The sequence below is a fragment of the Manihot esculenta genome, chromosome 12 (genome assembly GCF_001659605.2).
Source record: "Manihot esculenta cultivar AM560-2 chromosome 12, M.esculenta_v8, whole genome shotgun sequence".
Lineage (NCBI taxonomy): Eukaryota > Viridiplantae > Streptophyta > Magnoliopsida > Malpighiales > Euphorbiaceae > Manihot > Manihot esculenta.
In genome coordinates, this window is record NC_035172.2 from 33,760,271 (window position 1) to 33,770,523 (window position 10,253).

Here is a 10,253-nt window from a genome sequence, read left to right on the forward strand (position 1 = left end):
TCCTTCCTTTTCTTTCCTTTTCTTTTCTTTTCTTTTCCCACCAAGTAATTGAAGATGAATACTTGTGATCGATCGCAAGCATTAAAATCAAACGTTTTACACATTCTCTTGATGCGTTTGCTTATTGTTGTATTTCCGTGTGAGTGTGTTTGTAATATTAATTATTGGAAAAGGTAGCGAGGTTGGTGCAACTGGTCAAAGTCTTTGAGAGGTTCTTGGCTTGTTCATTTTCACACGTATGCTAAACCTAACGTGTGGAATTTGGACTTGGAAAATTAAAAGCCGTGTTCCATTCTCTCATCATTTCTATTGTTATTATGTGGCTTTTTATTTTTCCGTCTCTCGAGCTTTAATATTGAAAAGTTGGTTTTTTCTTTAAATTATTTGCATGAACAAGATTCAACTGTCGAGTTTCTAGCTTATAAATTACTATTACATCCATTTTATAATTTTTATTTATTTTAATTTTTTCTTAATTATCATTTATTATTATACTTTTAAATTAATACGATAAAAAATATTAAACAATCACTTTAAATATAACTAGTATTTCTCAACTAATTATATTAATAGTCCTCAAAATTAGTGATATGGGATTATGTTAATCTCATCAATATTATTAAAAACCTTTCCACCATTTTATTTATGACCTTTAGCGGAATCCACCGCTTTGAAATAAAGCGAGACGGCCACAAATATGCCAAAAATCTGACATGTATACAGACAATGACCTCTTCTTTAATTGATTTAGTTTGAGAGAGTGATCCCTTTGAGAAGAAAAGTGAACAAGAAGACCAAATTTTAATCAATTGAAAAAGCTTTGTGCTTGCTAAACATACATTTCAAGATGCATATGCCACCTTTCAAAGTGTTAGAAAAGGCCTGTCACTCTTTGTTGGTTGGTGAAACTTTGATGAAAAGAAGAAAAATAGAGTAGAAGATTTGAAAGAAAATGCTTGATTATTCTCATCAAGCCAATTGGGGTATATATACTACTTACAAGAGTACATACAAGGTAAGAAAATAAATTAATTTCCTAATTATAGCCTAATCATATTCCAATCATATCACACAATCATATCCCTAATTATCACTACAAATCTAGGTTATTTACAGAAATAATCTCAATATATAGAAATAACCTCAACACTCCCCCTCAAGCTGGAGCGTACATATCATATGCTCCAAGCTTGTTACAAATATACTCTATTCGTGATCCTCGAAGTGATTTTGTGAACACATCAGCTAGTTGATCATTTGAGTTGACAAAGCTAATAGAAATGTATCCGGACTCAATCTTTTGCCTAATAAAGTGGCAATCCACCTCTATATGCTTCGTCCTCTCATGAAAAACTGGATTTGATGCAATATGGAGAGCTGCTTGATTATCACATATCAACTTCATTTGACCAGTATCGCTATATTTCAATTCCTGAAGGAGTTGTTTCAACCAAATGAGTTCACATGTCCTTAAAGCCATAGCTCGATATTCTGCTTCTGCACTTGATCTTGCTACCACACTCTGTTTTTTACTTTTCTAGGATATAAGATTCCATCCAATCATAATACAATATCCTGAAGTAGATTGTCTATCTGAAGGAGAACCTGCCCAGTCTGCATCAGAATAGCCAACAATTTGTGAGTGACCCTTGTCCTCATAGAGTAGTCCTTATCCTGGAGCTCCTTTGACATATCTGAGAATGCGAATGACTGCATCCCAGTGACTATTATGTGGATTTTGAAGAAATTGACTAACTACACTTACAGCAAAAGAAATATCTGGTCGAGTGATAGTGAGATAATTGAGCTTGCCGACCAATCTTCTGTATCTAGCAGGGTCTTTTAGTGGTTCCCCTTGTTCAGGAACCAGTTTGACATTTGGATCCATGGGAGTATCCACATGTCTACAGTTTAACATGTATGTTTCTTCCAATATGTCCAAAGCATATTTTCATTGAGAAATTGCGATACCTGTTTTAGATTGTGCCACTTTAATCCCTAAGAAATACTTCAATTTTTCAAGGTCTTTAGTTTGGAAATGACTGAACAAATGTTGTTTAAGCTGAGAGATTCCATCATGATCATTTCCTGTAATAACAATATGATCAACATAGACCACCAAGTAGATGCATCTATTGCCATTATGTCGAAAAAACACGGAATGATCAGAATCACTTCGAGACATTTCAAACTGTTGAACTACATTGCTGAATCGCCCGAACCATGCTTTTGGAGACTGTTTTAGACCATACAATGAGCGTCGAAGACGACATACTAAGTCTGACTCCCCCTGAGCAACAAACCCCGGAGGTTGCTCCATATAGACTTCTTCGGCGAGTTCTCTATGAAGAAATGCATTTTTAATGTCCAGTTGATGAAGGGCCCAGTGATTAATTGTAGCCAGTGAGATAAGGAGACCAACATAAGCTATTTTGGCTACTGGAGAGAAAGTATCACTGTAATCAAGTCCATAAATCTGAGTGTAACCTTTAGCTACAAGGAGAGCTTTAAGGCAATCAATTTTGCCATCAGGTCTCACCTTAACTGTGTAAACCCATCGACAGCCAATAGTAGACTTGCCAGGTGGTAAAGAGACCAGTTTCCAAGTTCCATTATTATGAAGAGCAGTTATCTCCTCAACCATTGCATTACACCAACTAGGATAATCCAATACTTCTCTAACTGTCTTGGGTATAGAAACAACAGACATGGTGGAAATAAAAGTATAATAGGAAGGAGACAAACGATGATAACTCATAAAATTATAAATGGGATGTGGATTGCGAGAAGAGCGAATACCTTTTTGGAGAGCAAGAGGAGGAGTAGTTGTTGCTACTGAAGGCATGATCAAAGGAGGTGAAGATGGAACTGGAGGTGAGTCACTAGAAGTACCTGCATCAGGGAGAGAAGTATCAGTGTTAGTAGCAGATGGGTGGGTCCGACGGGTGTAGACCTGAAGGGGTGGACTGACATGAGGCCAAGGAGATATAAGAGGTGTAGGTACAGGCAAAGCGCTAGGAACAAAGGTTTTATGTGTTGGACTAGAAGAAAAGTAAGGAGAGGTTTCAAAAAAGGTGACATCTGCAGAGACAAAATATCTTTTAGTAGTGGGATCATAGCATTTGTAACCTTTTTGAAGCCGAGAATAGCCAAGAAAGACGCATTTAACTGATTTGGGCTGGAGTTTGTCTTTACCAGGGGTATGATCATGAACAAAACATATACATCCAAAAACTCGCAGTGACAACTGGTTGGAGGTTTGGTTAGGAAAGAGAACCGAATGAGGACTCTGATGCTGCAAAACAGAGGAAGGCATACGATTGATCAAATAGCAGGCAGTAAGGACCGCCTCGCCCCAAAAACGCAGCGGAACATTATGATGTATAAGTAAGGTGCGGGCGGTTTCAATCAAATGCCGATTTTTGCACTCGGCAACACCATTTTGTTGAGGAGTATGGGCACAAGGAGTCTAGTGAGTAATACCCTGAATAGACAAGAAATGAGAAAAAGAGGAGGAAAGATATTCTCGTGCATTATCACTACGCAAAACCTTAATGCGAACACCAAATTGATTATGTATCTCAGCACAAAATTTTTGAAAAATGGAGAATAACTCAGATCGATTCTTCATTAAAAACAACCAAGTGCAACGAGAATAATCATCAATAAAAGTAACAAAATATTGAAATTCTAAAGTTGTACTGACACGACTTGGACCCCAAATATCTGAATGAACAATATCAAACATCGAAGTGGCCCTGTTATTGACTCGCTTGGGAAATGAAGCCCGAGTTTGTTTCCCAAGTTGACATGACTCACATGACAAAGAAGACAAAGAAGAAAGACTGGGGACGATTTTCTGCAATTTGAGAAGACTAGGACATCTCAGCGGACGTAGTAGAAACAAAAGCAACTGAAGAGGTGGAAAGGTGGTACAATCCTTGTGTAATACCCGGCTAGACTCCGGTATCGGAATTCCTACCGTCTGGTGGAATTTCGGATGTCAAAAACCTCTAGAAGGGTAAAACCATGTTTTTATAAAATGTTTTCATGTATTTTATGGTTTTAAATAAGAAAGAAATTGAGTTTTGAATGAAAAAGACCATAGAGGGAAATCTAGGTTCGGCCGCCGAACATGCATGAGTTTTGGAGTCACCTTCGGCTTCCGAAGGTGGTCTGGCCAGCCACCTATAAAAGGCCCCATGGCCGAAAATGGGCGAGCTTTCTCCCCTATTTTCGGCCAATGGTGATGTAATACCCGGCTAGAGTCCGGCATCAGAATTCCTATAGTCCGGTGGAATCTCGGATGTCAGAACCCTCTAGAAGGGTAATACATATGTTTTCTAAGGTAGTTTAACATGTTTTAATGTTTTAAAGTGTTAAAGGAAAAGAGTTTTGGAATGAAAAGCAACAAGGGAGAACTGCAAAGGTTCGGCCGCCGAAGGTCACTTTCGGCCACCGAACATTGCATGGTTTCGGATTCACGTTCGGCTGCCGAAGGTGGTCTGGCCAGCCACCTATAAAAGGGCCAAAGGTCGGTGAGAGGAGGGTATTTTCTCCTCCACTTGCAGCCAGAGGTGAGCCAAAACCTTCTCACATTGACTTTCATGTTTTCCATGATTTTCATCAAATCTTTCAAGGGTTTTAAGCGTTTTGGTGATTTTTGAAGGTTTTGAGCAAAAGAAGCGGAGCTTTGGAGGAAGAGATTTTCTTCATATCTCCACATTAGGATCCTTCATCCTCAAGTTCTTTAAGAGGTAAGTGAAGATCCTGAGCTTCTTTGATGAGTTTTAAAGGTTTTATGAAGTTTGTATGGGTAGTATGCATGTTTAGGTGTAGGTGAGGTTTTTTATGATCTTTGAGTTGAAGCATGTTTCAGTGTTGTTAGATGTGTTTGTTTGGGGTTTTAGGATAGTTTGAGACCCCTTTGTGCATATCTATGTGTATGTGCTAGTTGGGAGTCGTTGATATGCATGTTATAGGTTTTTGGGCAAAGTTTGCATGAAACAGAGCAAGGTTCTGTCCCCTGGAGAAAAACCAGGTTCGGCCGCCGAAGGAAGGTTCGGCCGCCGAACCCCTTGTGAAGGCAGTTTCGGCTGCCAAAGGTTGCCCCCGAAAGCTAGGCTTTCGGTTTAGAAAAGGGACTTTCGGCCGCCGAAAGAGGGAGTTCGGCCGCCGAAAGTATGTGAGTTTCATCTCTGGACGAGACCTTCGGCCGCCGAAGGTGCCGCCGAACATGCATGAGTTTCGTCTCTGGAGAGGGGTTTCGGCCGCCGAACCTGCCGCCGAAAGTGCCCTGTCCAGCCTTCTTTTGCATGTTTTCTGTGAATGTTCTAGGATGTTTTAGAAGGGTTTTGGGGAGTTTCTTAGAAATGTTCTTGAGTTAGTTTGGTCCCTCATTTGTGTCCAGCTGTGTAGGAACGGACCAGAAGAACCCCAGAGAGCAGCAGTGAGTACAAGGTCAAAACTTGCAGAGTTAGCACAGAGTTAGCCAGAGGTGAGTGGAACTTACTTTAATGTTTTAATATGAGAAATGGACATTTTATCATGTTTCATGCATCATGACTATGCTATAGGCTGAGTGCATTAGTGTACACGAAGATGATGCATTGCATTTATCCTTGATTCTATGACTGTATGGACATAGTAAGGATTCAATAGCCCTCAAAGGAAAGACCTGGAACAGCCCTACGGGGACCAGGCATAAAGACCTGGAACAGCCCTACGGGGACCAGGCACAAAGACCTGGAACAGCCCTACGGGGACCAGGCACAAAGACCTGGAACAGCCCTACGGGGACCAGGCATATGATATAGAGGGAGTGTTGATCCGTCCATGCTGAGATGTGATTACTTGTGATGTGCTACATTGCATGAGAGCATGTTTTATCACCTGTTCTTTATTACTGTTCTACTCACTGGGCTCTAGTAGCTCATCCCTCTCCCCTAACTCCAGTTGTGCAGGTTCAGAGGTCAGAGGGAGGTCAGCAGGGTACAGAAAGAGTACTTTTGTAATAGCTAGTGTGGATATGTAAATGTATAGAGATAGTGTATATGTACAGTGTATAGCATGGTGCTTGACTTATAAGAGTTGTAATCCCTTTTTGTGTTTTCACATGATCAGTGTATGTTTATATATTGTTGTGTGTGTATGAGAAAACCAGGCTTAACATTATGAGTTTTATTCGCCTAGAGCAATGAGGAGCTCTAGTAGGGATTGGTAGAGAACAGAGATAGTGCATGCACAGGTTAAGCCTTGGAATGAAGAAAAGTTTTTATGTTTGACAAACATGGATGATCATGTGTGGGATTTCACAGGTACACAGACAGGATAACAGGCTTACTACGGGTCCCGGCGACCTTAAGTCGATCTGGATCCTAGTGCCGGTAGCAGTTCGGTTTCCGGGCTGTTACAGGTGAGTCCATGCCCTCTCATGGTTGGTTTTGATGATTTTCCTCAAATCTTTCAAGTTTTAACAAGTGTTACCTTGGTTTTGAAGATTTTTGAAGCTAAAATCAAGTTTTGGAGCTTGGAGACTGATCAAGCATAATTTAGCCACATTTTTATTATATTTATTACTGTTTATTTACACATTTTTCTAGCTTAATTTGTGTTTTTGTTATGTTTTTACAGAAAAAGGAAGAAATTGGAAAGTTGGAGAAAAAGTGAAGAAAAAGCTGGAAAAGTGATTGGGTCAAATTGATTTGCCCAAATCACTCGCAGAAACTGGCCAAATCACTCGAAGAGATAGAGACAGAAACTGGACTGAATCCCAGAGAGCGATTGGGGCAAATTGGACAAGTGATTTGCCCAAATCACTCGCAGAAACTGCCCAAATCACCTTGACAGCAGAAATTGACAGCAGAGGCTGGAAAACAGCAGGGAACCAAATTTTGAATTTTCAGAAGTCCAAATCCAACTCAATCACTACCAACACAATTCCAAGAGCCACGAAAGAGTTTCTCACCTAAGAAATTCCAGTTGCAATTAAATTCAATATCAAAAGAAGAATCACAAGCCAAATTAAAAAGGAATTTCAAAACCCTAGAAGGATGGAATTCTTCAGCTATAAAAGGGCAGCCTCCAAACCAACAAGGGGCATCTTCTGATCAGCTACTCAGCATCTTCTCCCCTCGCCAGAAACTCTGCAGCTTCTGTCTTTCCTTTCTTTTCATCTTTTGTGTATTTAGTCCACCATGAGTGGCTAATTTCCTTCTTTTCTAGTTGAAGTTGGTGAATTTCAGATTTTGTGATGAATTGGGAGATTTAAATCTCCATTGTTAAACTTCTATTTATTTTCAATATTTATGCAATTTGATCTTTCCATAATTGTTGCTTTGCTTTTAGAATCAATAAGGGCCCATTGCTTTTAAATTGCTTAAGTAACAAATTGTTTGAATGATTTAAGTCTGTAATTGCTTATATTATTTAAACACAAATTTAATCAAGTTGCATGATCTAAACTTAGCCACGCGGTTGGCAAGGTTAGAGTTAGGTTTCTCTAAGTCTTAATGCAGTTAACAGTTGTTCGATGCCAAAGGCCCCAAGGACGTTCCTTGGCAACTTGTTAACTAGTGTTTGATTAGCGAACGTTTTCTAATCAAACTAGAACTAAGGAGGAATTTGGATTGTGAGAAGCGTCTTCCACATCCTAAACTAATTTATTGAGATAAATAGGAGTATTAAAGAATCAATTATCAATTCTAAACAATTTGAAATAGATCCATACTTCAACTAGAAGCTTTTCTCTTATTGATTTACTCAAACTTTAAATTATTGCTTTCTTTTGCTATTTAATGTTAATCCATCAACTCAAAACCCCCCTCTTTTAATTACTTGTTATTTACTTGACCTAGTCATTATTAGGAAAATCATTAGTATCAATTCTCTGTGGTTCGACCCTATTGCCACTATCTACAAGATTATTGTTGATTTTTTAATAGGTTTATTTTTTACGGCTTTGACAACCGCTTATCAGAGACCCAAGGAGCTAGATTTCTCCCATCTCCAAGTTAGGATCGTCTCTCCTCTCGATCTTCAAGAGGTAAGCTTAGATCCTACCTTTTTTGTATATTTTAAGCAAGTTTTGAGGGGTTATGGGGTAGAAATGCATGTTTAGATTAATGTTGAGTTTATGAATAATGTGGGGTTTTATGTTTATGAGTTTGTGCATGCACATGTTAAGCTTGGTAAATGAAAGGAAAAGTTTAAATTTTTATGTATATGTTTGATCATGTATGGAATTTAATAAGTATACAGAATATATGTTAGGCTTGCTACGAGTCCCGGCGACCTTATGTCGATCTGGATCCTAGCGCCGGTAGCGGTCCGATTTTCGGGTCGTTACACCTTGTGACTCAGATCCTGTTCCAATCATTCGTTACACCTTGTGACTCAGATCCTGTTCCAATCATTCTCCCAGTACTCCGGTCCTGCACAACAACAGAATTAGCAGTAAAGGTTACTGAACAATTAAGATTTTTGGTCAATTTGCTAATGGAGATTAAATTATATGGATATTCAGGAGTAAACAAGACGGTAGTTAAGGAAATAGAAGGAAGAAGTTATACATCTCCTATTCTTTTAACTTGAGTTTGTGAACCATTACCTAGGGTGACTTTAGATGGTGTAGAAGATGAAACAAGAGTAGAGAAAAGATTGTGATTACCAGAGATGTGATCAGAAGCACCAGAGTCTAGGATCCATGGACCAACAGGTGAAGACTTAGTTAGACAAGCAAATGAATTACCGGAGTGAGCAATGCTGGTAGATGGAGGATGTTGCTTAACTGCTTGGAACTGCAAGTATTTTTTATAGTCCTCTCCAATTAAAGTAATTGAATCTAGGTTCTGAGATTTATTGGTAGGTTGTGGAAGTAGACCTTCTTCATTAGATTGGGCTAGATGGGCTGCCGGCTTACCAGTATTGTCAGATTGATTGGACCGTGGTGGTCGGCCATGTAGTGCCCAACATGCATCCCGTGTGTGACCCTTTTTATCACAATAAGTGCAATGAAATTTCTTTCCTTTACCTTTGCGATTGCCTCCTTGTCCTTGATTTCCTTGTACAGCCAAAACTGAGGATTCCATATCTGTAGCATCACTCTTACTAAGGGAAATACGTAAGAGCCTAGCTGACACATCTTCTAAAGTTGGAATAACTGAACCAGTCAAAATTTGATCTTTCACAGAGCAAAAGTCATATCGCAATCCAATTAATGCCAAAACCATAAAAAATTTATCACGTTGTCCTTCATGCGCATCAACATCATTAGTAAGGGGCATAAGAGAATTAAATTCATCTTTCAGAGTGTCTACTTGACCCAAGTAACTAGCCATATCCTGATGATTTTGTTGTAAGTGAACCATATTTGATAGGGGTGAGCATTCGGTCAGTTCGGTTCAAAACCGAACCAAACCGAATAAATCGAAAACCAAAATTTTAGTGTTTATGAAAACCGAACAGAACCGATTTTGGTCAGAAACTGAATCGAATCAAACCGGTCTGATTCGGTTCGATTCGGTTTGGTTTGATTGGTTTCGATTTTTAATATTTTTTTTATTTTTTACACTTTATTTTTAATATTTTAAAATTTAATTAAAATATTTTAATCTTAATATGATTTAATTTCTCTATATTATTGAAAAAATATATTATTATCACTAATCGGTTCGGTTTTTTTGGTTTTTTTCTGATCAAAACCGAACCGAACCGAAATAACCAAAATTTCTGAAATTAAAAACCGAACCGAAATTTCTAAAAAACCGAATCAAATTTTCAAATCGGTTCAATTCGGTCGATTTTTTCGGTTTGAACCGAATACTGCTCACCCCTAATATCTGACACAAGCTTATAGATGCGTTGTATATCATTAGTATACAACGTTTTGGCCTTAGTCCAAATCTTACAACAAGTTTTACAAGATTGAAACAACGCAAGCAATTTTGGATCCAATGAATACCACAAAAGACTACATAGTTGAGCATCAATCTTAACCCAGTTGGATCTATCAGTGACAGTGATATCAATGGCATTTTTTGTTAAATAATCATTATATCCCTGTCCCACAAACCATAATTCTACGGATGCAGCCCAAGACACATAATTATTATTCCCTTGCAAGTTAACCGTAGCAATTGAAAAGACAGGTTTAAGAGACTCAGAACCTGTATTGAGGGCGTTTTGCTTCTCAGACATGTCGAGAGAAATTCTGAAACAACAAGGGATCAAATAGAGACCCGAATCTGCAAAAA